The sequence below is a fragment of the Mustela nivalis genome (genome assembly GCF_964662115.1).
Source record: "Mustela nivalis genome assembly, chromosome: 3".
In the NCBI taxonomy this organism is placed as follows: Eukaryota; Metazoa; Chordata; class Mammalia; order Carnivora; family Mustelidae; genus Mustela; species Mustela nivalis.
In genome coordinates, this window is record NC_139022.1 from 6,225,134 (window position 1) to 6,250,317 (window position 25,184).

Below are 25,184 nucleotides of genomic sequence, written 5' to 3' on the forward strand. Positions count from 1 at the left end.
TCCTAGCAACAGCAATCAGAAAACAAAGAGAAATAAGAGGTATCCAAATTGGCAGTGAAGAAGTCAAACTCTCTCTCTTCGCAGTTGACATGATTCTTTATATGGAAAACCGATAAGACTCTATCTCCAAACTACTAGAACTCATACAGCAATTAAATAATGTGGTAGGATACAAAGTCAATGTGCAGAAATCAGTGGCTTTCTTATATACTAACAATGAAAATACAGAAAGGGAAATTAGAGAATCCATTCCACTTACTATAGCAGCAAGAACCATAAATACATGGGAATAAACCTAACCAAAGAGGTAAAGGATCTGTACTCGAGGAACTACAGAACACTCATGAAAGAAATTGATGAAGAGACAAAAAATGGAAGACCATTCCATGCTCTTGGATCAGAAGGATAAACATTGTTAAAATGTCTATACTGCCTAGAGCAATCTATTCCTTTAATACCATTCCAATCAAAATTCCACTGGTATTTTTCAAAGAGCTGAAGCAAATAAACCTGAAATTTGTTTGGAATCATAAGAGACCCCAAATCACTAAGGAAATGTTGAAAAATAAAAATAAAACTGGCGGCATCACATTACCTTATTTCAAGCTTTACTCCAAAGCTGTGATCAACAAGACAGCATGGTACTGGCATAAAAACAGACACATAGACCAGTGGAACAGAGGACAGAGGCCAATATGGACCTTCAGCTCTATGGTCAAATAATCTTCGACAAAACAGGAAAAAATATACAGTGGAAAAAAGACAGACTCTTCAATCAATAGTGCTTGGAAAACTGGACAGCTATATGTAGAAGAATGAAACTCGACCATTCTCTTCCACTGTACACAAAGGTAAACTCAAAATGGGTAAAAGACCTCAACATGAGACAGTAATCCATCAGAATCCTAGAGAAGAACAAAGACAGTATCCTATTCAATATCAGTCACAGCAACTTCTTTCAAGATATGTCTCCAAAGGCAAAGGAAACAAAAGCGAAAATGAGCTTTGTGGACTTCCTCAAGATCATGAGCTTCTGCACAGCAAAGGAAGCAGTCAACAAAACCAAGAGGCAACCCACGGAATGGGAGAAGATATTTGCAAATGACAGTACAGACAAAAGGTTGATATCAAGGATCTGTAAAGAACTCCTCAAACTCAACACACACAAAACACAATCATATAAAAAATGGGCAGAAGATATGAACAAAAACCTCTTCCATGAAGACATACAAATCTCTATCAGACACATGAAAATGTGTTCATCATCACTAGCCCTCAGGGATATTCAAATTAAAACCACATTGAGATATCACCTTACACCAGTTAGAATGGCCAAAATTAGCAAGATAGGAAACAACACGTGGCAAAAGGGGAAATCCATTACGCTGTTGGTGGGAATGTATGTTTGTGCAACCACTTTAGAGAACAGTGTGGAGATTCCTCAAGAAGTTAAAAATAAAACTTCCCTATGACCCTGCAATTGCACTACTTACCCCAACGATACAGATGTAGTGAAATTAAGGGCCATCTGTATCCCATCTGTTATAGCAGCAATGGCCATGGTCACCAAACTGTGGAAAGAACCAAGATGCCCTTCAATGGATGAATGGAGAAGGAGGATGTGGTCCATATACATTATGGAGTATTATACCTCCATCAGAAAGGATGAATATCCAACTTTTGTGGCAACATGGAAGGGACTGGAAGAGATGATGCTGAGTGAAATAAGTCAAGCAGAGAGAGTCAATTATCATATGGTTTCACTTATTTGTGGAGCATATCAAATAGCATGGAGGACAAGAGTCAATGCAGAGGAGAAGGGAGTTGAGAAAAATTGGAAGGGGAACTGAACCATGAGAGACTGTGGACTCTGAAAAGCAATCTGAGGGTTTTGAAGGGGTGGTGGGTGGGAGTTTAGGGGAACCCCGTGGTGGGTATTAGGGTGGGCATGGATTGCATGGAGTACTGGGTGTGGTGCAAAAATAATGAATACTGTTACATTAGAAAGAAATAAAAAAAAATTTTAAAAATTTTCTTTGGGGTAGTAAAATGCAAGATCTTAATATAAAAATAATTAGTAACATAATACTATGAACATATTTAAAACATAAGTATATACAGATTATTTTCCATATTTTATTTTTTAATTTTAATTTTATTATTTCAGGGTTTTAAAATTCATTGTTTATGCACCATATCCAGTGCTCCATACAATACTTGCCCTCCTTAATTCCCACCTCCATGCTCTCTCAACTACCCACTCCCCTTTCTTTCCAAAACCCTCAGTTTGTTTTTTTTCTCAGAGTCCACAGTCTCTCATGGTTCTTATTCCCCTCTGATTTCCTCCAATTCCCTTCTCCTCTCCTTCTCACAGTGTCCTCCGTGTTATCACTTATGCTCCACAAGTAGGTAAATCTATATGATAATTGACTCTCTCTGCTTGACTTATTTCACTCAGCATAATTTCTTCCAGTCCCATCTATGTTGATTATAGGGTCCTTCTTTATGTCTTGTTATATTCTCTGATTTATTGTCTATTTATTTTCTATAAATATTGTTACTCTGTCATTTTTTGGACATCCATTTGCATGATGAATGTTTGTGCATCCATGCATTTTCAGTATAAATAGAATCTTGTTTACCTTATGCAAGATATTGTTTCTATGTTGCCTCTCCTAGAGTTGTTGCTTTTTGAAGAATTGATGCCCATCTGTCAGTCTGCTTCCTGACTCACCCAGTGCTGAGTCAGATAATTTTTAAAACTACAGGCTCTAAGTTCCACTTATTATACCAAAACGTATAATTCAGCCCCTATGATTTTAAAAGCCAGATTTTATGGGTATTTGTTTCCTCTGTATGTTCTTCCTGATACTATCATCTCCATGACCATAATTATCTTCCTCCTGTTGGCAGCTCCTGACCACTGCTTATGCCCTTCCTAACCTTTCAAATGCAGCTTTGTTTCTACATGTAGTTGTGGACATTGTTCTGCCAGTCTTCAGATCGGTCTCCAGTTATTTCCTTGTGTTGTGAATGTGGGATGAGATGAACTTAGGTCCTGCCATTCTATTATCTTACACCTGCCCCAAGTTCATTTACTTTGATGTAATTAATTTCTGTTCTGCATGATTGTGGTTGAGGAGTTTTATGAATTCATTAACTTCTTTACTTCTGGTGTCACAGTTATCTATTTTTCAGGTGTCAGAACTCTAGGGGGGCTATAAATATATTTTACCCTTACCATTTTAGTTCTTGCCTGGTACCCGGGTAACAAGAAAACAAATATTTTAAAAAAATATTTAATGTAAGTTTTAAGTCACATGAGAGCTTTCAAAAAGAAATGAAGGCTCAAATAGGTGGTTGGAAATGTGTTTTTATGCTAGGTATGATAAAGAAAAGAAAGTCATGGAAATATAAGATAGGAGAAAGAGTCAGAGCTAAGTGAAGCAAATGGGAAAAATAGTAAGGTCTATTTGTTCAGATTGCTCTCTGCATTCCTTCATCTTTGGAGGTACGGATATTCCTTCCTGCTGGTAATACAGAGGGCATCCCTCATATGAGGGTTTTATGGTCTGCTTCATAAGAAAATAAGAAAGTTTTTCTTCAGATCATTTTCATATTTCTTCAGCTTGAAATATTCAGTCTAAGTCATCACCTGTCATTATGACAATACCGCATTCTCTTACAACTTTTCTACTGAAGGTTTTATTGTCCATTACTGATTTTTGCTTAGCTATCTTGTGACACAATTATTCCTTCTATTTTTACCAGCTGTCAGTCTTTTAAAGAAAAAAAAATTGCTTTTTAGTTGGTGTTTTATCTGTTGATAAAGATGCACTATAGATAGTGAGAGAACTAAAATAACTCTAGGGATTTTCCATAAAGCATACAATTTCTTAAATATTAGAGACAATATCATTTTGCCAATATAAATTTTACCATGGGCAGTCTAAGAATCTTTTTTTTTTTTAAGATTTCCCAGGTAACTCTGGCAGTTGATGCAATATATATCAAATATATCTAATTACATTCACCATATCTTTCCTTAAGGGTAGAGAACAAAAAGAAATGAGGACTTTTCTATGTATCCCATGGGGAAAATTAATTAATAACATATATGAGTTATATTTTATCACTTATGATAAAATGTATGTATACATTTACAATCAATATTGGCATGGTAACAGTCAAAGCTAGTCAGAAGGAGAAGTAGCAAGCTGAGACTGCTTCAGCTAGCCGGAGATCAGCTAGATAGCTTATCTAAAGATTGCAAACACCTGAAAATCCATCGGCAGACCGAAGAGAAGAAGAACAGCAATTCTGGAAACAGAAAAACAACCACTTTCTGAAAGGTAGGACCGGCGGAGAAGTGAATCCAAAGCGACGGGAAGATAGACCCCGGGGGGAGGGGCCGGCTCCCGGCAAGCAGCGGAGCAACCGCGCACAAAATCAGGACTTTTAAAAGTCTGTTCCGCTGAGGGACATCAGTCCAGAGGCTAAACCGGGGCGAAGCCCACACGGGGTCAGCGTGGCCTCAGGTCCCGCAGGGTCACAGAAGGATCGGGGGTGTCTGAGTGTCGCAGAGCTTGCGGGTATTGGAACGGGAAAGCCGGCTACAGAGACAGAGCCGACAGTAAGCTCACAGCTCGGTGTTACCTTGAACCGATCGCAGGCTCGGTGAGCTCGGAGCGCGGCCGGAGGTCAGGCAGACGGGAGTAACTGGGCGCTGTTCTCTGAGGGCGCACTGAGGAGTGGGGCCCTGGGCTCTCTGCTCCTCCAGGCCGGAGACCAGGAGGCCGCCATTTGTGTTCTCGTCCTCCGGAACTCTACGGAAAGCGCTCAGGGAACAAAAGCTCCTGAAAGCAAACCTGAGCGGATTACTCACCCCGGCCCCGGGTAAGGGCGATGTAATTCCGCCTGGGGCAAAGACACTTGAGAATCACTACAACAGGCCCCTCCCCCAGAAGATCAACAAGAAATCCAGCCGAGACCAAGTTCACCTACCAAGGAGTGCGGTTTCAATACCAAGGAGAGCAGCAGAATTCCAGAGGAGGAGAAAGCCAAGCACGGAACTCATGGCTTTTTTCCTGTGATTTTTTTTAGTCTTGCAGTTAATTTAATTTTTTCTTTTTCATTTTTTTTTCTTTTTTTCTTTTGCTTCTCGCCTTCGGGTAAATTTTTTTTTTTTTAACTGTTACCTTTTTCTTTTTTAACGATTTTTTACTAGTTTATCTAATATATATATTTTTTCTTTTTTACATTTTTCTCAGGTGATTTCTTTTTTTAAAAAAAATTTTTTTCTTTTCTTTTTTTTTTCTTTCTTCCTTTTTGAACCTCTTTTTATCCCCTTTGTCCCCACTCACGATTTTGGATCTCTTCTAATTTAGTTAAAGCATATTTTCCTGGGGTTGTTGCCACCCTTTTAGTATTTTACTTGCCCCTTCATTTACTCTTATCTGGCCAAAATGACAAGACGTAAAAATTCAACGCAAAAAAAAGAACAAGAGGCAGTACCAAAGGCTAGGGACCTAATCAATACAGACATCGGTAATATGTCAGATCTAGAGTTCAGAATGACAATTCTCAAGGTTCTAGCCGGGCTCGAAAAAGGCATGGAAGATATTAGAGAAACCCTCTCGTGAGATATAAAAGCCCTTTCTGGAGAAATAAAAGAACTAAAATCTAACCAAGTTGAAATCAAAAAAGCTATTAATGAGGTGCAATCAAAAATGGAGGCTCTAACTGCTAGGATAAATGAGGCAGAAGAAAGAATTAGTGATATAGAAGACCAAATGACAGAGAATAAAGAAACTGAGCAAAAGAGGGACAAACAGCTACTGGACCACGAGGGGAGAATTCGAGAATTAAGTGACACCATAAGACGAAACAACATTAGAATAATTGGGATTCCAGAAGAAGAAGAAAGAGAGAGGGGAGCAGAAGGTATACTGGAGAGAATTATTGGGGAGAATTTCCCCAATATGGCAAAGGGAACGAGCATCAAAATTCAGGAGGTTCAGAGAATGCCCCTCAAAATCAATAAGAATAGGCCCACACCCCGTCACCTAATAGTAAAATTTACAAGTCTCAGTGACAAAGAGAAAATCCTGAAAGCAGCCCGGGAAAAGAAGTCTGTAACATACAATGGTAAAAATATTAGATTGGCAGCTGACTTATCCACAGAGACCTGGCAGGCCAGAAAGAGCTGGCATGATATTTTTAGAGCACTAAACGAGAAAAACATGCAGCCCAGAATACTATATCCAGCTAGGCTATCATTGAAAATAGAAGGAGAGATTAAAAGCTTCCAGGACAAACAACAACTGAAAGAATTTGCAAATACCAAACCAGCTCTACAGGAAATATTGAAAGGGGTCCTCTAAGCAAAGAGAGAGCCTACAAGTGGTAGATCAGAAAGGAACAGAGACCATATACAATAACAGTCACCTTACAGGCAATACAATGGCACTAAATTCATATCTCTCAATAGTTACCCTGAATGTGAATGGGCTAAATGCCCCTGTCAAAAGAAACAGGGTATCAGAATGGATAAAAAAACAAAACCCATCTATATGCTGCCTCCAAGAAACTCATTTTAAGCCCGAAGACACCTCCAGATTTAAAGTGAGGGGGTGGAAAAGAATTTACCATGCTAATGGACATCAGAAGAAAGCAGGAGTGGCAATCCTTATATCAGATCAATTAGATTTTAAGCCAAAGACTATAATAAGAGATGAGGAAGGACACTATATCATACTCAAAGGGTCTGTCCAACAAGAAGATTTAACAATTTTAAATATCTATGCCCCGAACGTGGGAGCAGCCAACTATATAAACCAATTAATAACAAAATCAAAGAAACACATCAACAACAATACAATAATAGTAGGGGACTTTAACACTCCCCTCACTGAAATGGACAGGTCATCCAAGCAAAAGATCAGCAAGGAAATAAAGGCCTTAAACGACACACTGGACCAGATGGACATCACAGATATATTCAGAATATTTCATCCCAAAGCAACAGATTACACATTCTTCTCTAGTGCACATGGAACATTCTCCAGAATAGATCACATCCTCGGTCCTAAATCAGGACTCAACCGGTATCAAAAGATTGGGATCATTCCCTGCATATTTTCAGACCACAATGCTCTAAAGCTAGAACTCAACCACAAAAGGAAGTTTGGAAAGAACCCAAATACATGGAGACTAAACAGTATCCTTCTAAAGAATGAATGGGTCAACCGGGAAATTAAAGAAGAATTGAAAAAAATCATGGAAACAAATGATAATGAAAATACAACGGTTCAAAATCTGTGGGACACAATAAAGGCAGTCCTGAGAGGAAAATATATAGCGGTACAAGCCTTTCTCAAGAAACAAGAAAGGTCTCAGGTACACAACCTAACCCTACACCTAAAGGAGCTGGAGAAAGAACAAGAAAGAAACCCTAAGCCCAGCAGGAGAAGAGAAATCATAAAGATCAGAGCAGAAATCAATGAAATAGAAACCAAAAAAAACAATAGAAAAAATCAACGAAAGTAGGAGCTGGTTCTTTGAAAGAATTAATAAAATTGATAAACCCCTGGCCCAACTTATCAAAAAGAAAAGAGAAAGGACCCTAATAAATAAAATCATGAATGAAAGAGGAGAGATCACAACTAACACCAAAGAAATACAAACTATTATAAGAACATACTATGAGCAACTCTACGGCAATAAATTTGACAATCTGGAAGAAATGGATGCATTCCTAGAAACATATAAACTACCACAACTGAACCAGGAAGAAATAGAAAGCCTGAACAGACCCATAACCAGTAAGGAGATTGAAACAGTCATTAAAAATCTCCAAACAAACAAAAGCCCAGGGCCAGATGGCTTCCCGGGGGAATTCTACCAAACATTTAAAGAAGAACTAATTCCTATTCTCCTGAAACTGTTCCAAAAAATAGAAATGGAAGGAAAACTTCCAAACTCATTTTATGAGGCCAGCATCACCTTGATCCCAAAACCAGACAAGGATCCCACCAAAAAAGAGAGCTATAGACCGATATCCTTGATGAACACAGATGCGAAAATACTCAACAAAATACTAGCCAATAGGATTCAACAGTACATTAAAAAGATTATTCACCACGACCAAGTGGGATTTATTCCAGGGCTGCAATGTTGGTTCAACATCCGCAAATCAGTCAATGTGATACAACACATCAATAAAAGAAAGAACAAGAACCATATGATACTTTCAATAGATGCTGAAAAAGCATTTGACAAAGTACAGCATCCCTTCCTGATCAAAACTCTTCAAAGTGTAGGGATAGAGGGCACATACCTCAATATCATCAAAGCCATCTATGAAAAACCCACCGCAAATATCATTCTCAATGGAGAAAAACTGAAAGCTTTTCCACTAAGGTCAGGAACACGGCAGGGATGTCCATTATCACCACTGCTATTCAACATAGTACTAGATGTCCTAGCCTCAGCAATCAGACAACAAAAGGAAATTAAAGGCATCCAAATCGGCAAAGAAGAAGTCAAATTATCACTCTTTGCAGATGATATGATACTATATGTGGAAAACCCAAAAGACTCCACTCCAAAACTGCTAGAACTTATACAGGAATTCAGTAAAGTGTCAGGATATAAAATCAATGCACAGAAATCAGTTGCATTTCTCTACACCAACAGCAAGACAGAAGAAAGAGATATTAAGGAGTCAATCCCATTTACAATTGCATCCAAAACCATAAGATACCTAGGAATAAACCTAACCAAAGAGACACAGAATCTATACTCAGAAAACTATAAAGTACTCATGAAAGAAATTGAGGAAGACACAAAGAAATGGAAAAATGTTCCATGCTCCTGGATTGGAAGAATAAATATTGTGAAAATGTCTATGCTACCTAAAGCAATCTACACATTTAATGCAATTCCTATCAAAGTACCATCCATCTTTTTCAAAGAAATGGAACAAATAATGCTAAAATTTATATGGAACCAGAAAAGACCTCGAATAGCCAAAGGGATATTGAAAAAGAAAGCCAACGTTGGTGGCATCACAATTCCGGACTTCAAGCTCTATTACAAAGCTGTCATCATCAAGACAGCATGGTACTGGCACAAAAACAGACACATAGATCAATGGAACAGAATAGAGAGCCCAGAAATAGACCCTCAAATCTATGGTCAACTAATTTTCAACAAAGCAGGAAAGAATGTCCAATGGAAAAAAGACAGCCTCTTCAATAAATGGTGTTGGGAAAATTGGACAGCCACATGCAGAAAAATGAAATTGGACCATTTCCTTACACCACACACAAAAATAGACTCAAAATGGATGAAGGACCTCAATGTGCGAAAGGAATCCATCAAAATCCTTGAGGAGAACACAGGCAGCAACCTCTTCGACCTCTGCCGCAGCAACATCTTCCTAGGAACAACGCAAAAGGCAAGGGAAGCAAGGGAAAAAATGAACTATTGGGATTTCATCAAGATCAAAAGCTTTTGCACAGCAAAGGAAACAGTTAACAAAATCAAAAGACAACTGACAGAATGGGAGAAGATATTTGCAAACGACATATCAGATAAAGGACTAGTGTCCAGAATCTATAAAGAACTTAGCAAACTCAACACCCAAAGAACAAATAATCCAATCAAGAAATGGGCAGAGGACATGAACAGACATTTCTGCAAAGAAGACATCCAGATGGCCAACAGACACATGAAAAAGTGCTCCATATCACTGGGCATCAGGGAAATACAAATCAAAACCACAATGCGATATCACCTCACACCAGTCAGAATGGCTAAAATCAACAAGTCAGGAAATGACAGATGCTGGCGAGGATGTGGAGAAAGGGGAACCCTCCTACACTGTTGGTGGGAATGCAAGCTGGTGCAGCCACTCTGGAAAACAGCATGGAGGTTCCTCAGAATGTTGAAAATAGAACTGCCCTATGACCCAGCAATTGCACTATTGGGTATTTACCCTAAAGATACAAATGTAGTGATCCAAAGGGGCACATGCACCCGAATGTTTATAGCAGCAATGTCCACAATAGCCAAACTATGGAAAGAACCTAGATGTCCATCCACAGATGAATGGATCAAGAAGATGTGGTATATATACACAGTGGAATACTATGCAGCCATCAAAAGAAATGAAATCTTGACATTTGCGACAACATGGATGGAACTAGAGCGTATCATGCTTAGCGAAATAAGTCAAGCAGAGAAAGACAACTATCATATGATCTCCCTGATATGAGGAAGTGGTGATGCAACATGGAGGCTTAAGTGGGTAGGAGAAGAATAAATGAAACAAGATGGGATTGGGAGGGAGACAAACCATAAGTGACTCTTAATCTCACAAAACAAACTGAGGGTTGCTGGGGGGAGGGGGTTTGGGAGAAGGGGGTGGGATTATGGACATTGGGGAGGGTATGTGCTTTGGTGAGTGCTGTGAAGTGTGTAAACCTGGTGATTCACAGACCTGTACCCCTGTGGATAAAAATATATGTTTATTAAAAAAAAAAAAAAAAAAAAAAGGGCAAATACCCAACTTTTGTAGCAGCATGGACGGGACTGGAAGAGATTATTATGCTGAGTGAAATAAGTCAAGAAGAGAGAGTCAATTATCATATGGTTTCACTTATTTGTGGAGCATAACAAATAGCATGGAGGACATGGGGAGTTAGAGAGGAGAAGGGAGTTGGGGGAAATTGGAAGGGGAGGTGAACCATGAGAGACTATGGACTCTGAAAAACAATCTGAGGATTTTGAAGGGGTGGGGGGTGGGAGTTTGGGGTACTAGGTGGTGGGTATTATAAAGGGCACGAATTGCATGGAGCACTGGGTGGGGTGAAAAATAATGAATACTGTTATGCTGAAAATAAAAAATAAATTAAAAAAAAAAAAGCTAGTCAGAAGATATTTGGGGGCATGATTAAATGAGATCATATGTGCCAGAAAAACAATATCAATCATCTATTTAATTCAAGTGATAATAAAACATTAGTATTAAGATTTATAGAGTCACGTATTTTGTGGAACACAGGGTGTAGTGCATAAACAATGAATTTTGGAACACGGAAAAGAATTTTTTTTTTTAAAGAGGAAAACATGGGGGCACCTGGGTGGCTCAGTGGTTTAAGCCTCTGTCTTCAGCTCAGGTAATGATCTCAGGGTCCTGGGATCGAGCCCCACATCGGGCTCTCTGCTCAGCGGGGGGCCTGCTTCCCCCTCTTTCTCTGCCTGCCTCTCTGCCTACTTGTGATCTCTCTCTATCAAATAAATAAATAAAAATCTTTAAAATTAAAAAAAAAAATAAAGAGGAAAACATGATTGAAAATATCTAAGAAATGTTTGCTTTTTTTCCCTTAAATAATAAACAGTAGAATAATGTCATATGTAAAGTCAAGAAGATTATTTCATAAGACAGAGAATCTCTAGGTAGAGGGGCACCTGGCTGGCTCAGTTGGTTAAGCATGTGCCTTAAGCTAAATTCATGATCTCAGGGTCCCGGTATCAACTCTCACATTTGGCTCTCTGCTCCGTGGGGCGTCTGCTTCTCCACCTCATTCTATCTCTGTGTGCTCTTTCTCTAAAATAAATAAGTAAATAAAATCTTAAAATAAATCTCTGTGTAGACTACATATAAGGTAATAAAAATATATTGTAGGCCTTCATGAATAAGACAAAAGAAAGTCCTTTACCAACTGAGAAACTTCTGCTACAATTATATTTAATAGCTTCTTTTATTCAGTTTAGAAATTTTCATCCTGACACAAAGAGAGGTAAAGAACTTTCTGAATTATAGACAAGTAGAAATGCAAAAAATATTGTTTTTAACAGTTGACCACTACTTATCTTTAGGAATTGTGCTGGGATGTATCTCCCTCCAGGATTTTGTCTTTATTTTAGATGCCTCTCCTGAGTATTGCTTACAGATGTAAGTACAACTCTAGAATGCTTCTTAGCCTACTGCATTATTATTTTTTTATTATTTTTCTGTTTTTATCCAACACTAGACGGTCTGATGTATTGGGAAAGTGAAGTGTAAGTTTTTACCTGACCTCACATGGTCTTTATAGTACTTTACTTGTTGAAGTTGTCTCATTTTTTTAAAAATTTCCAGTGAATAAAATAGAGAAAATGAGTTATTCAATGACAAAAATTATAAACACCATGAAAAACAGAAGGAAATTTTTTTTAGAAAGTTATACCACAAATGGAGACATTCTTTGTCATAGAAGATCAGTGAATGAGAAACCTGACACATATGTGTTAGCTGGCTATAATGTTATTATCCAACCTTTGAAACAGTCAATTTAGCACTTGAGCATTTATTTCCTTACATATATGTGAATACATTACCCTTTTCTCTCAAGCCATTGCAGTTAAGAATGAGAAATTCTGATGAGAAATCCTACTGTAATCAGTAAGGCACTAGATCACTGACTTCAGACAGTGTTAAATAGAGTATGACTAATGGCCACAAGTTTTGTGCAGCAATCTCATAATAGCCTGTTTCATATCCTTGTTCCTCAGGCTATAGATTATAGGGTTAAGTATTGGAGGTACCACAGTGTAGATTACAGAAAGCAGCCAGCAGCCTGTCAATAACTGAGGGTGGATTTGCAGATGGTTTGAGATAGACAAAACAAGCAGTTATAATAAAAAGAGTAAAGACAATGAGATGGGGAAAGCATGTGGAGAAAGCTTTTGATTGGCCTTTTAGGTTGGAATCTTTAGCACAGTGGATAAAATATAAACATAAGAGATCACAATACAGATGAAACAAGACATGCCTAAGCAAATACCTATTCCAATACTTGTGTAAACTACCAGGAGTGTTTCAGGACAAGAAATCCTTAGCAATGAGGACACATCACAAAAAAACTGTGGGATCAAATTGGAGCCACAGAATGGCATAAAAGATGTGCCAGTGGTGTACAGAGCTCCAAAGAGCCCCCCAATGGCCCAAGAAACACCTGCCATCAGTACACAGGCACCAGCATTCATGGTTACCTCATAGTTCAGGGGACAGCATATAGCTACATAGCAGTCATAGGACATGGCAGTGAGGACTATTACCTCACCTGCTTCAAAGGAAGTCATTAAAAGTAGCTGAAAGGCACATCCTAAAGTGGAAATGGAATTGTTGTAAGTTAGGCTGTGGACAATGAATTTGGGTATTGGAACAGACACAAGGAACACATCCAGGAAAAATAAGTTCTTCAGGAAAAAAGTACATGGGTGTTTGTAGCTGCAGTTCTAGGGTAGTGAGAGTAATGATGAGAAGGTTACTCATTAGGATAGTCAGGTAAATCATGAGGAAGAGTACCCAATATAATATCTGAAGTTCTTGGATATTAGAAAACCCCACAAGGAGAAATCCTGCCACCAAGGTGACATTGGTCATGCTTGATTCTCTTCACTGCCTGTTGGCACAAATAAATATTTAAAAAATCAATTTACACATTGAATAAGAATAATACTAACATACACAATTATTTAATTAAAAATAGACTGTATCTTACATGCTTCTGCAAAAATTTCATCCTTTTTTTAAGGTAAAGGGGCTTCATAAGTAATGTGTGAACACAATTAGTCTTCATATGAGTTATGTCTAATTCTGAGCTTCAAACTCAACTTGCTACCAGGTGTATGTAAGTTGATTAAGAAAATTGTTCTAGGGGTCCCTGGGTGGCTCAGTGGGTTAAAGCTTCTGCTTTTGGCTCAGGTTGTGATCCCAGGGTCCTGAGATCAAGCCCTATATAGGGCTCTCTGCTCAGTGGGGAATCTGCTTCCTCCTCCTCTCTCTCTGCTTGCCTCTATGCCTACTTGTGATCTCTGTCTGTCAAATAAATAAAATCTTAAAAGAAAAAGAAAATTGTTCTAAAATACTAGGTATTTATATCACACTATTACTGTGTCATGCATAATCATTTTGCTTTCTTATAGACAACCCAAAGTTCTATGTCTTTATAGTTTTAAGATTCTTAATAACATATTAGGAACACTAGCCATTCTTATTTATTTACAGCTGCCCCTCAGAACAATATATTACTTAAAATATAACCCTTGGGAAATTTTACTAGTTACCAAGCACATTTAGATACAGCCTTAAGAAAAACAGATACTGCAACAGGCCTCTGGGGGAGAGGAAGATATATGGCCTTGAAGCTGAGCAGCTGGGATGCCCAGCCTGCTCAAGATAGAATGCCGCCTGCTTCATTTTTCCGTTATCTCCCTTTTCCCCCCTGAGAACACCTATGACTACTTGGATAAGTCCTTTGAATGTGCTTGGTCAACTATAAATTTTATACTTCTTATACAGACATATTCTGCCCTCCCTCTTGTTTATCTACAAGACATAGGACTAATATTTGACCTTCATTGACTCTTCTGTTGGTTACTGTTTCTATCTAATAAAAGCGAGACTGAGGAGTTACTTGGGGCAGCAGTCTTTTTGACTGTTGTACCCTGCTCCCAATCTCTTGCAGCTGACTTGTTTGTGCCGAATTCTTCTCCTGTTCACTGACTGGAAGCAGCATCTATTAGCTATAGTTACTTCACATTTACTCTATATAAAATAATCCAACATAAGAAAATATCTTTTTTCTAAGCTTATGGACATAAAGAAAGGAATATAAACAAAGATCCTGATTTTCAATGTTTATATTATCTTGAGGTCATGCACTCATATATATTGAAAGTTTCATTCATGTATGGGAAAGATATAAATTAATTATTTAACAAGACCTAATGTTTTTTGAATACATACATATGTAGAAAGTCAGGATATTGTGGCACATTTCCAGTGGTTGAATTTTTTTTAAGTTTGGTTTTGTTATTTTTTTTATTTCTTTAATTAATTAAATTTATTTATTTTCAGCATAACAGTATTCATTATTTTTGCACCACACCCAGTGCTCCATGCAATCCATGCCCTCTATAATACCGATCACCTGGTTCCCCAACCTCCCACCCCCCCCTGCCACTTCAAACCCCTCAGATTGTTTTTCAGAGTCCATAGTCTCTCATGATTCACCTCCCTTCCAATTTCCCCCAACTCTCTTCTCCTAACTCCCCATGTCCTCCTTGTTATTTGTTATGCTCCACAAATAAGTGAAACCATGTGATGATTGATTCTCTCTGCTTGACTGATTTCACTCAGCATAATCTCTTCCAGTCCCGTCCAGTGGTTGATTTTTAAATAAAAGTCTAGTTTAAAAGTCACTATAATTTCAGAATGTTTTAACCATTCTGTCTGCATATGTTTCTTCCATTATGTTCTATTGTCTATATTTTACTTTTTAATACTTCAGACATTTATCTCAAACTTTAAAATATTTCCCAGACTGTTAGTTACTGTTCCAGAATTATTTATTATTAACTGAAAAGGTCAAGAAATATTAAATATATATTAGATACAAAGCTTAATGGTAGAAATTTAAAAAAAAAGAAAAGAGAGAGAGAAATCGTTTTCAGTGTGCTTTCAGTTAATGAACAGAGATATAAAATAAAAAATACATAAACCTATAAATAAGAAAAAATAGATATTGATTGGTGTCATTGCAATTTTTTAAAATGTATTATTTTACAGATTATCCATGGGACTGCTCAAATGTGGAGGGGGGAAATGCTTCCCTTCTGGGTTAGCTAGAAGCTAAAGTCTAAATGAAGAGTAGCCAATAGAACAAAGCCCTGAAAGGAATACATTAAGAAGTAAGTTAAAACAAGAAAGTAAAGGAAATGGACATCTGGATCATATATGCAGAAGCCATATGTGCTGAAATTGAAGAATGCTTATAGAACAATAAAATAATTAAGACATTAATCAGCTTATTCTAACTGTTTGTCTAGGGAAATGCACAACAATAGACAAAGAGAGGAAGATGTGTGAACAAATTGGCCATTGAATTTCATTGTTTTTTTGTCTGCCCTTAAGTTTTTAGTACCTACAATATTAGTATTTTTGCTTGTTTGTTTGTTTTGGAACAGATACTATTGAACATTTTACCAATAGAAACTTTAAATTCAACTTTAATTCCAACTCTTCAACTGTCTGACAATGGATTACTTATCAGATGATTCCAAAAAGTATATCTGAGAGTTGAATTTCTTCTTCCCCAACAAAAAGAGTTTAGCTTACCAGTTGCTTGTCCAAAATTAACATAAAATTGTATCTTCCTTTGAGAATGCTCTGTCATTATAATATATCTGTTTTTCTAGCCTTTGGTTGAAGGACTAGAAGATTTCTCAGATGTGACACTTTCTTTTTCTTATTTAATTTAATTTTATTTTTTCAGTGTTCCAAGATTCATTGTCTATGCACCACATCCAGTGCTCCTTGCAATAAGTGTCCTTCTTAATACCCACTACCAGGCTCACCCAACCACCAATACCCCTCCCCTCCAAAATCCTCAGTTTGTTTCTCAGAGTCCACAGTCTCTCGTACTTTGTCTCTCCCTCCGATTTCCCCCAACTCACTTCTCCTCTCTGTCTCCCAATGTTCTCCGTGTTATTCCTTATGCTCCACAAGTAAGTGAAGCCATATGACAACTGACTCTCTTTGCTTGACTTATTTCACTCAGCATAATCTGCTCCAGTCCTGTCCATGTTGATACAGAAATTGGGTATTCACTCTTTCTTATGGAGGAATAATACTCTGTTGTATATATGGACCATATCTTCTTTATCCATTTGTCTATTGAAGGGCTTCTTGGCTCTTTCCACAGTTTGGTGACTGTGGCCATTGCTTCTATGACCATTGGGGGTACATATGGCCCTTCTTTTCATTACATCTATCTTTGAGGTAAATACCCAGTGCAATTGTAGGGTCATAGGGTAGCTCTATTTTTAATTTCTTAAGGAATCTACACACTGTTTTCCAAAGTGGTGGCACCAACTTGCATTCCCACCAAGAGTGTAATTGGGTTCCCCTTTCTCCATATCCTCTCCTACTTTTGTTGTTTGTTGTCTTGTTTATTGTGGCCATTATAACTGGTATAAGGTGGTATCTCAATGTGATTTTAGTTTTTATCTCCCTGATGGCTAATGATGATAAATAGTTTTTCATGTGTCTGTTAGCCATTTGTATGCCTTCTTTGGAAAGTGTCTGTTCATGTCTTCTGCCCATTTTTGACATGATTACCTTTTTTTGAGTATTGAGTTTGAAGAGTTCTTTATAGATCTTGGATATCACAGCCCTTTGTCTGTAGAGTCATTTCTGAATATCTCATCTGTACATCTTTTTAAAATTTTATCTTATTTATTTATTTACTTATTTTGTTTTACTTATTTAGTTATTTTTATTTATTTTCGACATAACAGTATTCATTATTTTTGCACCACACCCAGTGCTCCATGCAATCCATGCGCTCTGTAATTCCCACCACCTGGTACCCCAGCCTCCCACCCCCTGCCACTTCAAACCCCTCAGATTGTTTTTCGAAGTCCATAGTCTCTCATGATTCACCTCCCATTCCAATTTCCACAACTCCCTTCTCCTCTCTATCTCCCCATGCCCTCCATGCTATTTGTTATGCTCCACAAATAAATGAAACCATATGATAATTGACTCTCTCTGCTTGACTTATTTCACTCAGCATAATCTCTTACAATCCCGTCCATGTTGCTACAAAGGTTGGGTATTCATCCTTTCTGATGGAGTCATAATACTCGTAGTGTATAAGGACCACATTGTCCTTATCCATTCGTCCGTTGAAGGGCATCTTGCTTCTTTTCATAGTTTGGCGACCGTGGCCATTGCTACTATAAACATTGGGGTACAGATGGCCCTTCTTTTCATAACATCTGTATCTTTGGGGTAAATACCCACTAGTGCAATGGCAGGGTCATAGGGAAGTTCTATTTTTAATTTCTTGAGGAATCTCCACACTGTACTCCAAAGAGGCTGCACCAATTGCATTCCCACCAACAGTGGAAGAGGGTTCCTCTTTCTCCACATCCCCGCCAACACATCTTTTTCCAAACATGTTGTTTCCTGTCTTGTTAATTTTGGCCATTCTAACTGGTGTAAGGTGATATCTCAAAGTGGTTTTAATTTGAATCTCCCTGAGGGCTAGCGATGATAAAATTTTTTCATGTGTCTGATAGCCATTTGTATGTCTTCATGGGAGAAGTGTCTGTTCATATCTTCAGCCAATTTTTTGATATGCCTGTCTGTTTTGTGTGTGTTGAGCTTGAGGAGTTCTTTATAGATCCTGGATATCAACCTTTTGTCTGTACTGTAATTTGCAAATATCTTCTCCCATTCCGTGGGTTGCCTCTTGGTTTTCTTGACTGTTTCCTTTGCTGTGCAGAAGCTTTTGATTTTGAGGAAGTCCCAAAAGTTGATTTTCGCTTTTGTTTCCTTTGCCTTTGGAGACATATCTTGAAAGAAGTTGCTGTGGCTGATATCGAAGAGATTACTGCCTATGTTCTCCTCTAGGTTTCCGATGGATTACTGTCTCATGTTGAGGTCTTTTATCCATTTTGAGTTTATCTTTGTGTACAGTGGAAGAGAATGGTCGAGTTTCATTCTTCTACATATAGCTGTCCAGTTTTCCAAGCACCAGTAATTGAAGAGACTTTCATTTTTCCACTGTATATTTTTTTCCTGTTTTGTCAAAGACTATTTGCCCATAGACTTGAGGGTCCATATCTGGGCTCTCTACTCTTTTCCACTGGTCTATGTGTCTGTTTTTATGCCAGTACCATGCTGTCTTGGTGATCACAGCTTTGTAGTAAAGCTCGAAATCAGGCAATGTGATGCCGCCAGTTTTGTTTTTCTTTTCCAACATTTCCTTACCGATTTGGGGTCTCTTCTGATTCCATACAAATTTCTGGATTATTTGCTCCAGCTCTTTGAAGAATACCGGTGGAATTTTGATCAGAATGCTATTAAAAGTATAGATTGCTCTAGGCAGTATCGACATTTTAACAATGTTTATTCTTCGGATCCAAGAGCATGGAACGGTCTTCCATCTTTTGTATCTTCTTCAATTTTTTTCATGAGTTTTCTGTTCCTCGAGTACAGATCCTTTACCTCTTTGGTTAGGTTTATTCCCAGGTATCTCATGGTTCTTGGTGCTATAGTAAATAGAACCGATTCTCTAATTTCCATTTCTGTATTTTCATTGTTATTGTATAAGAAAGTCACTGATTTCTGTACATTGACTCTGTATCTTGCCATGTTTCTGAAGTGCTGTATGAGTTCTAATAGTTTGGGGGTGGAGTCTTTTGGGTTTCCGTATAAGGAATTATGTCATCTGCAAAGACAGAGAGTTTGACTTCTTCATTGCCAATTTGGATACCTTCTATTTCTCTTTGTTGTCTGATTGCTGTTGCTAAGACTTCTAAATCCAGGTTGAACAAGAGTGGTGACTGTGGGCATCCTTGTCGTGTTCCTGATCTCAACGGGAAGGTGTAAGCTTTTTCCCATTGAGGATGATATTTGCTGTGGGTCTTTCATAGGTAGATTTGATGAAGTTCAGGACAGTTACCTCTATCCTTATACTTTGAAGCATTTTAATCAGGAATGTTTGCTGGATTTTGTTAAATGCTTTTTCTGCATCGATTGAAGGATCATGTGGTTCTTCTCTTTTCTCATATTATTTTGTTCTATAACTCTGATTGATTTCCAAATGTTGAACCATCCTTCTTGCCCAGGGATGAATCCCATTTGATCATGGTGGATAATCTTTTTAATGTGCTGTTGGATCCTGTTTGCTAGGATCTTGTAGAGAATCTTAGCAACCATATTCATCAGTGATATTGGTCTGAAATTCTTCTTTTTGGTAGGGTCTTTGCCTGGTTTGGGTATCAGGGTAATGCTGGCTTTATAGAAAGAGTTGGGAACTTTTCCTTCTGCTTCAAGTTTTTGAAACAGTTTCAGGAGTATAGGTGTTATTTCTTCTTTGAAAGTTTTGTAGAATTCCCCAGGGAATCCGTCAGGTCCTGGGCTCTTGGTTTTGCGGAGTTGTTTGATCACTGCTTCAATCTCATTGCTATATATCGGTCTATTAAGGTTGTGAATTTCTTCCTGGTTCAATTTTGGAAGTTTATAGTTCTCCAGGCATGCATCCATTTCATCTCGATTGCTTAGTTTATTGGCATATAACTGTTGATAATAACTTCTGATGATTGTTTCTACTTCCTTGGTGTTAGTTGTGAACTCTCCCTTTTCATTCATAATTTTATGAATTGGGGATTTCTCCCTTTTCTTTTGGATTAGTGTGGCCAATGGTGTATTGATCTTATTGATTCTTTAAAAAAACCAGCTTCTCATTTCATTGATATGTTCAACTGTATCTCTGGATTCTACCTCATTGATCTCAGCTCCAATCTTGATGATTTCCCTTCTTCTGTGTGGAGTTGGTTTGATTTGTTGTTGATTCTCCAGTTCTTTCAGGTGTAGAGACAGCTGCTGTGTTCTGGATTTTTTAATTTTTTTGAGGGAGGCTAGGATGGCTATGTATTTCCCCCTTAGGACCGCCTTTGCTGTATTCCATAGCTTTTGGACTGAAGTGTCTTCATTCTCATTGATTTCCATGAATTGTTTCAGTTATTCTTTGATCTCCTGGTTGATCCAAGCATTCTTAAGCAAGGTTGTCTTTAGCGTCCAGGTGTTTGAGTTCCTTCTGAACTTTTCCTTGTGATTGATGTCCAGTTTCAAAGCATTGTGATCTGAGAATATGCAGGGAATAATCTCATTCTTTTGGTATCGGTTGAGTCACGATTTGTGACCCAGTATGTGATCTATTCTGGAGAAGGTTCCATGTGCACCTGAGAAGAATGAGTAGTCTGTTGGTTTAGGGTGGAATATTCTGTATATATCTGTGATGTCCTTCTGTCCAATGTGTCATTTAATGCTCTGTTTCGTTTTTGATTTTCTGCTTCAATGATCTGTCTATTTCTCAGAGATATTAATGTATTCATATCAATATGACTCTTTATCTTGATTAACAGTTTCTTATATAGTTGGCTGCTCAGATATTGGGGGCATAGATATTTACAATTGTTAGATAATCTTGGTTGATAGTCCCTTTAAGAATGATGTATTGTCCTTCTGTATCTCTGACTACAGTTTTTAGTTTAAAATCTAACTTGTCTGATATGACAATCGCTAAACTGGCCTTCTTTTGAGGCCCATTGGCATGAAAGATGCTTCTCCATCCCTTCACTTTCAGTCTGGGTGTATCTTTGGGTTCAAAATGGGTTTCTTGTAGACAACAGATGGATGGGTCCTGTCATTTTATCCCATATGCAACACTGTGCCATTTATGGGCGCATTTAGTCCATTCACATTGAGAGTGATTACTGAGAGATACGTTTTTATTGACATCGTGCTACCTTTGAAGTCTTTCTTTCTGTAGATTGTCTCTTTATTTCTGTTCAATGCTATTCTTAGGATTTTTCCTCTGTTATAGATATTATAAAATAACATCTTATAAATAATATCTTATTATATAAAATACTATTTCCTGCAGTGTCAGTTTGTTGGTTGCATAGTCTTTTAAGCCTTGCCGGTCTTGGAAATTCTTTATCTCTCCATCCATTTTGAATGTCAGTCTTGCTGGATAATGTATTCTTGGCTGCATATTCTTCTCCTTTAATTCCCTGAATATATCTTGCCAGCCCTTTCTGATTTGCCAGGTTTCTCTGACAGGTCTGACGTTATTCTGATGGGCTTTCCTCTGTATTAAGGAGCCTCTTTGTCCAAGAAGCTTTTAAGAGATCATACCTAAAATTATGATTCCTCAATTTGTCTATCAGGTCACCTAATTTTTTTTTTTTGAATCTATAATCTTGGGTGGAGACCTTTTGGCCTCTAGTACATGAACGCTGGTTCCATTCACGAGATTGGGAAAATTTTTATGAAGGACTTGTTCCACTGTATCTTTCTAGACTTCTTTCTTTCTCCTACCCTTCAGGTATTCCAGTAATTCTGACGTTGGAATGCTTCATGGCATCCTTTATTTCTGTGATTCTGTTTTTGTGGTTTCTAAGCTGTTTGTTTCAGGCTTCCTCCTGATCCTTTCTCTCTATCTGTTTGTCCTCCAGATCACTAATTCTCTCTTATGTCTCAGTTACCCTAGTTTTGAGAGAATTTAGATTAGATTGGAACTCATTGAGAGCATTGTGAACCTCAGCCCTGGTAGCTTTTAAGTCCGCCCTAACTTTGTGAACATCATCTCTGTTCGCTTTCAGCTCAGCCCTAATCTGTTTGGTCATCCTTGGCTTTCTCCAACCTAGCTATTGCTTGTATAATTGTTAGCCTAAATTCTCTTTCAGACATATTGTCCATGTTGATAGCCATTAGTTCTGTTGCAGCCAGTCCATCCTCTGTATTTTTCTTCTGTTGGCCCTCCTCCTCCTAGCACAACAAATTATGTTTAAGTCATGTGACTAATATGTTTAAATTCCAAGAGAAGTAACTCTTAAATGTTTTCTATGAAGCCTTATTAACTATCTCTTACTTCTATTGCTTTTAAAAAAAACCTTCTTGTTATTATTTTATAATTGCTACTAATAACTTCAGCAGTTTGCTAAACATGATTATTTCTGTTAAATATTATTAATTACTGACTCAGTGGGTCCCTGGTTGTAGTTCAAAGAAGTTCATTTATTCAACTAACTTGGTGAATCGGATTTGCATTTTGCTTTGAGAGTCCTTGCTATTAGCTTGCTATCCAACATAGAAAGCAAAATGAACTTTTTGATCATTTGTTAAAAACCATTATTGAAGAGTAATAAAAAATATTTTTTTAATTTATTTTTTGTTTATTTTCAGCATAGCAGTATTTATTATTTTTGCACCACACCCAGTGCTCCATGCAATCTGTGCCCTCTATAATACCCATCACCTTGTACCCCGACCTCCCCCATTTATTTTTGCCAAAAGGAAGCATTTTTCAAAATAAAAATTATATATGTAGCTTGTGTTTGGAAATATACAATTTTAGTGTGTCTGAATAATAAGGTCTCAATACTTTGAACTAATATTGTCCTTACTTTATTAAATTATAAGCATATTAACTTGGTATTAAATATGATATGAAAATAAATTATGGAAAAAGGAAAATAAAATTAGAAATTAAAATTAGAAATTATTGCAATAACCAGCTATTGGATTATTAGTTTGGTTTTGTTTTACTCAAATATATCTTAATGTGTAAACAGAGTTCAAACTTATAAAATATTTGCAAAATATTGCAATAGTTGCAAAAATAGGTGCAAAAATATTGCAAGGGCCATCAAACTTTACCTCAATTCCTCATTTTTAAAATTTTAAGTTTCAATTCCAGTATAGTTAACATACAGTGTTATGATGGGTTGCAGTTGTACAATATAGTTATTCAACATTCTATACATAACTTAATGATTATCATAAGTGTTTTCTTTAACCCTCACAACCTATTTCACTCATCCCCTTTCCACCACCTTTCTGGTAACCATCAGTTTGTTCTCTAGAGAAGAGTCTATTCTTTGGTCTCTCTCTCTCTCTCTCTCTCTCTATTTCCCTATTTGTTTCGTTTCTTAAATTCCACATACGAGTGAGATTCTATGGTATTTGTCTTTCCCTGCCAGACTTATTACACTTACCATTTTACTTTCCAGCTCCATCCACATAATTGCAAATGGTGAAATTTGGTTATTTTTAATGGCTAAATGATATTCCATTTTATACATATACCACAACTTCTTTATCCATTCATCTATCCATAGGCACTTTGGCTGCTTCCAAATTTGCAATTGTAAATTGCAATATCTCTATGATGCAATAAGCATAGAAATAAGTGTATCTATTTGAATTAGTATTTTATTTTATTTGGTAACTACTTAACAGTACACTTATGGATCATAAAGCAGTTCTATTTTCAGCATTTTTAAAAGTAGTCCCTGCAGCCAACATGGAGCCCCAAGATTTGAACTCATTACCCTAAGATCAATACCTGAGTTGAGATCAAGATTCCAATGTTTAACAGACTGAGACACCCAAGTGCCCCAATTTTCAACTTTTTGAACAACCTCCATACTGATTTCCACAGTACTGCACCTGTCTGCATTCCCACCAACAGGGCATGAGATTGCCATTGTCTCCACGTTCTTGCCAATACCTTTCTTTCTCTTAATTTTTATTTTAGTCTTTCACACCAGTATGAGCTAATATCACATTTTAGTTTTGATGTATTTACCTGATGATATGTGATACTGAGCATTTTTTCAGGTATCTGCTGTGTATCTTCTTTAGAGAGTTGACTCTTCATGTCTTCTACCCATTTTTTTAAAGATTTTATTTATTTATTTATTTGACATAGAGAAATCACAAGTAGATGGAGAGGCAGGCAGAGAGAGAGAGAGAGAGAGGGAAGCAGGCTCCCTGCTGAGCAGAGAGCCCGATGCGGGACTCGATCCCAGGACCCTGAGATCACGACCCGAGCCGAAGGCAGTGGCTTAACCCACTGAGCCACCCAGGCACCCCTCTTCTACCCATTTCTAATTGTATTATTTTAGAAGGTGTTCCATCTTATAAGTTGATACTAACCCTCATTTGATATGCAATTTACAAATATGTTCTCCCACTCTGTAGGTTGTGTTTTAGTTTTATTAATTGTTACTGTCAGTGAAGAACAACCTTGTCAAAGGAGAGACAGAGATAAGTTATTAAAAAAATCAATTATGTTTTTATACGAACCAAAAAATAAATAAAAATTCATTTTTCAATGGCATAAATTGAACAAAATTATTATGGACTCTGAAAAACAAACTGAAGGTTTTGAAGGGGCGGGGGTGTGAGGTCGGAGTACCAGGTGGTGGGTATTATAGAGGGAACGGATTGCATGGAGCAGTGGGTGTGCTGCAAAAGTAATGAATACTGTTATGCTGAAAATAAAAAATAAATTAAAAAAAGAACAAATTTGCCCAGAAAGTTAACACTGTATATTAAAATTATGAAACATTCATTTAAAAAAATGGAAGAATACAAAGAGATAAGAAGGCAGGGAATTAGGAGGAGGCGCCTTTTTAACCTGTACCCTAAAGTGAGCACATTACCTAACAAAGAATTCCGATCACCCATGAAATCAGACTGAGGTCAGAATTGTACATGTCTGGATCTCTACAGGAGCAGAAGATGCCAGTGGACTGGTAAAGTGGAG

The 25,184-nt window shown here is 37.4% G+C and overlaps 1 long non-coding RNA gene and 1 pseudogene across 2 annotated transcripts in view; one reads left to right on the top strand and one right to left on the bottom strand.

Moving 5' to 3' along the window:
* The window catches only part of LOC309861483, a 547,912-nt gene that overhangs the window by 119,817 nt on the left and 402,911 nt on the right, over positions 1–25,184 (top strand). The window lies entirely within an intron of this gene.
* LOC309861887 (olfactory receptor 14A2-like) lies at positions 12,499–13,435 on the bottom strand (annotated as a pseudogene). The gene has a single exon. The product of its transcript is annotated as an olfactory receptor 14A2-like (transcript).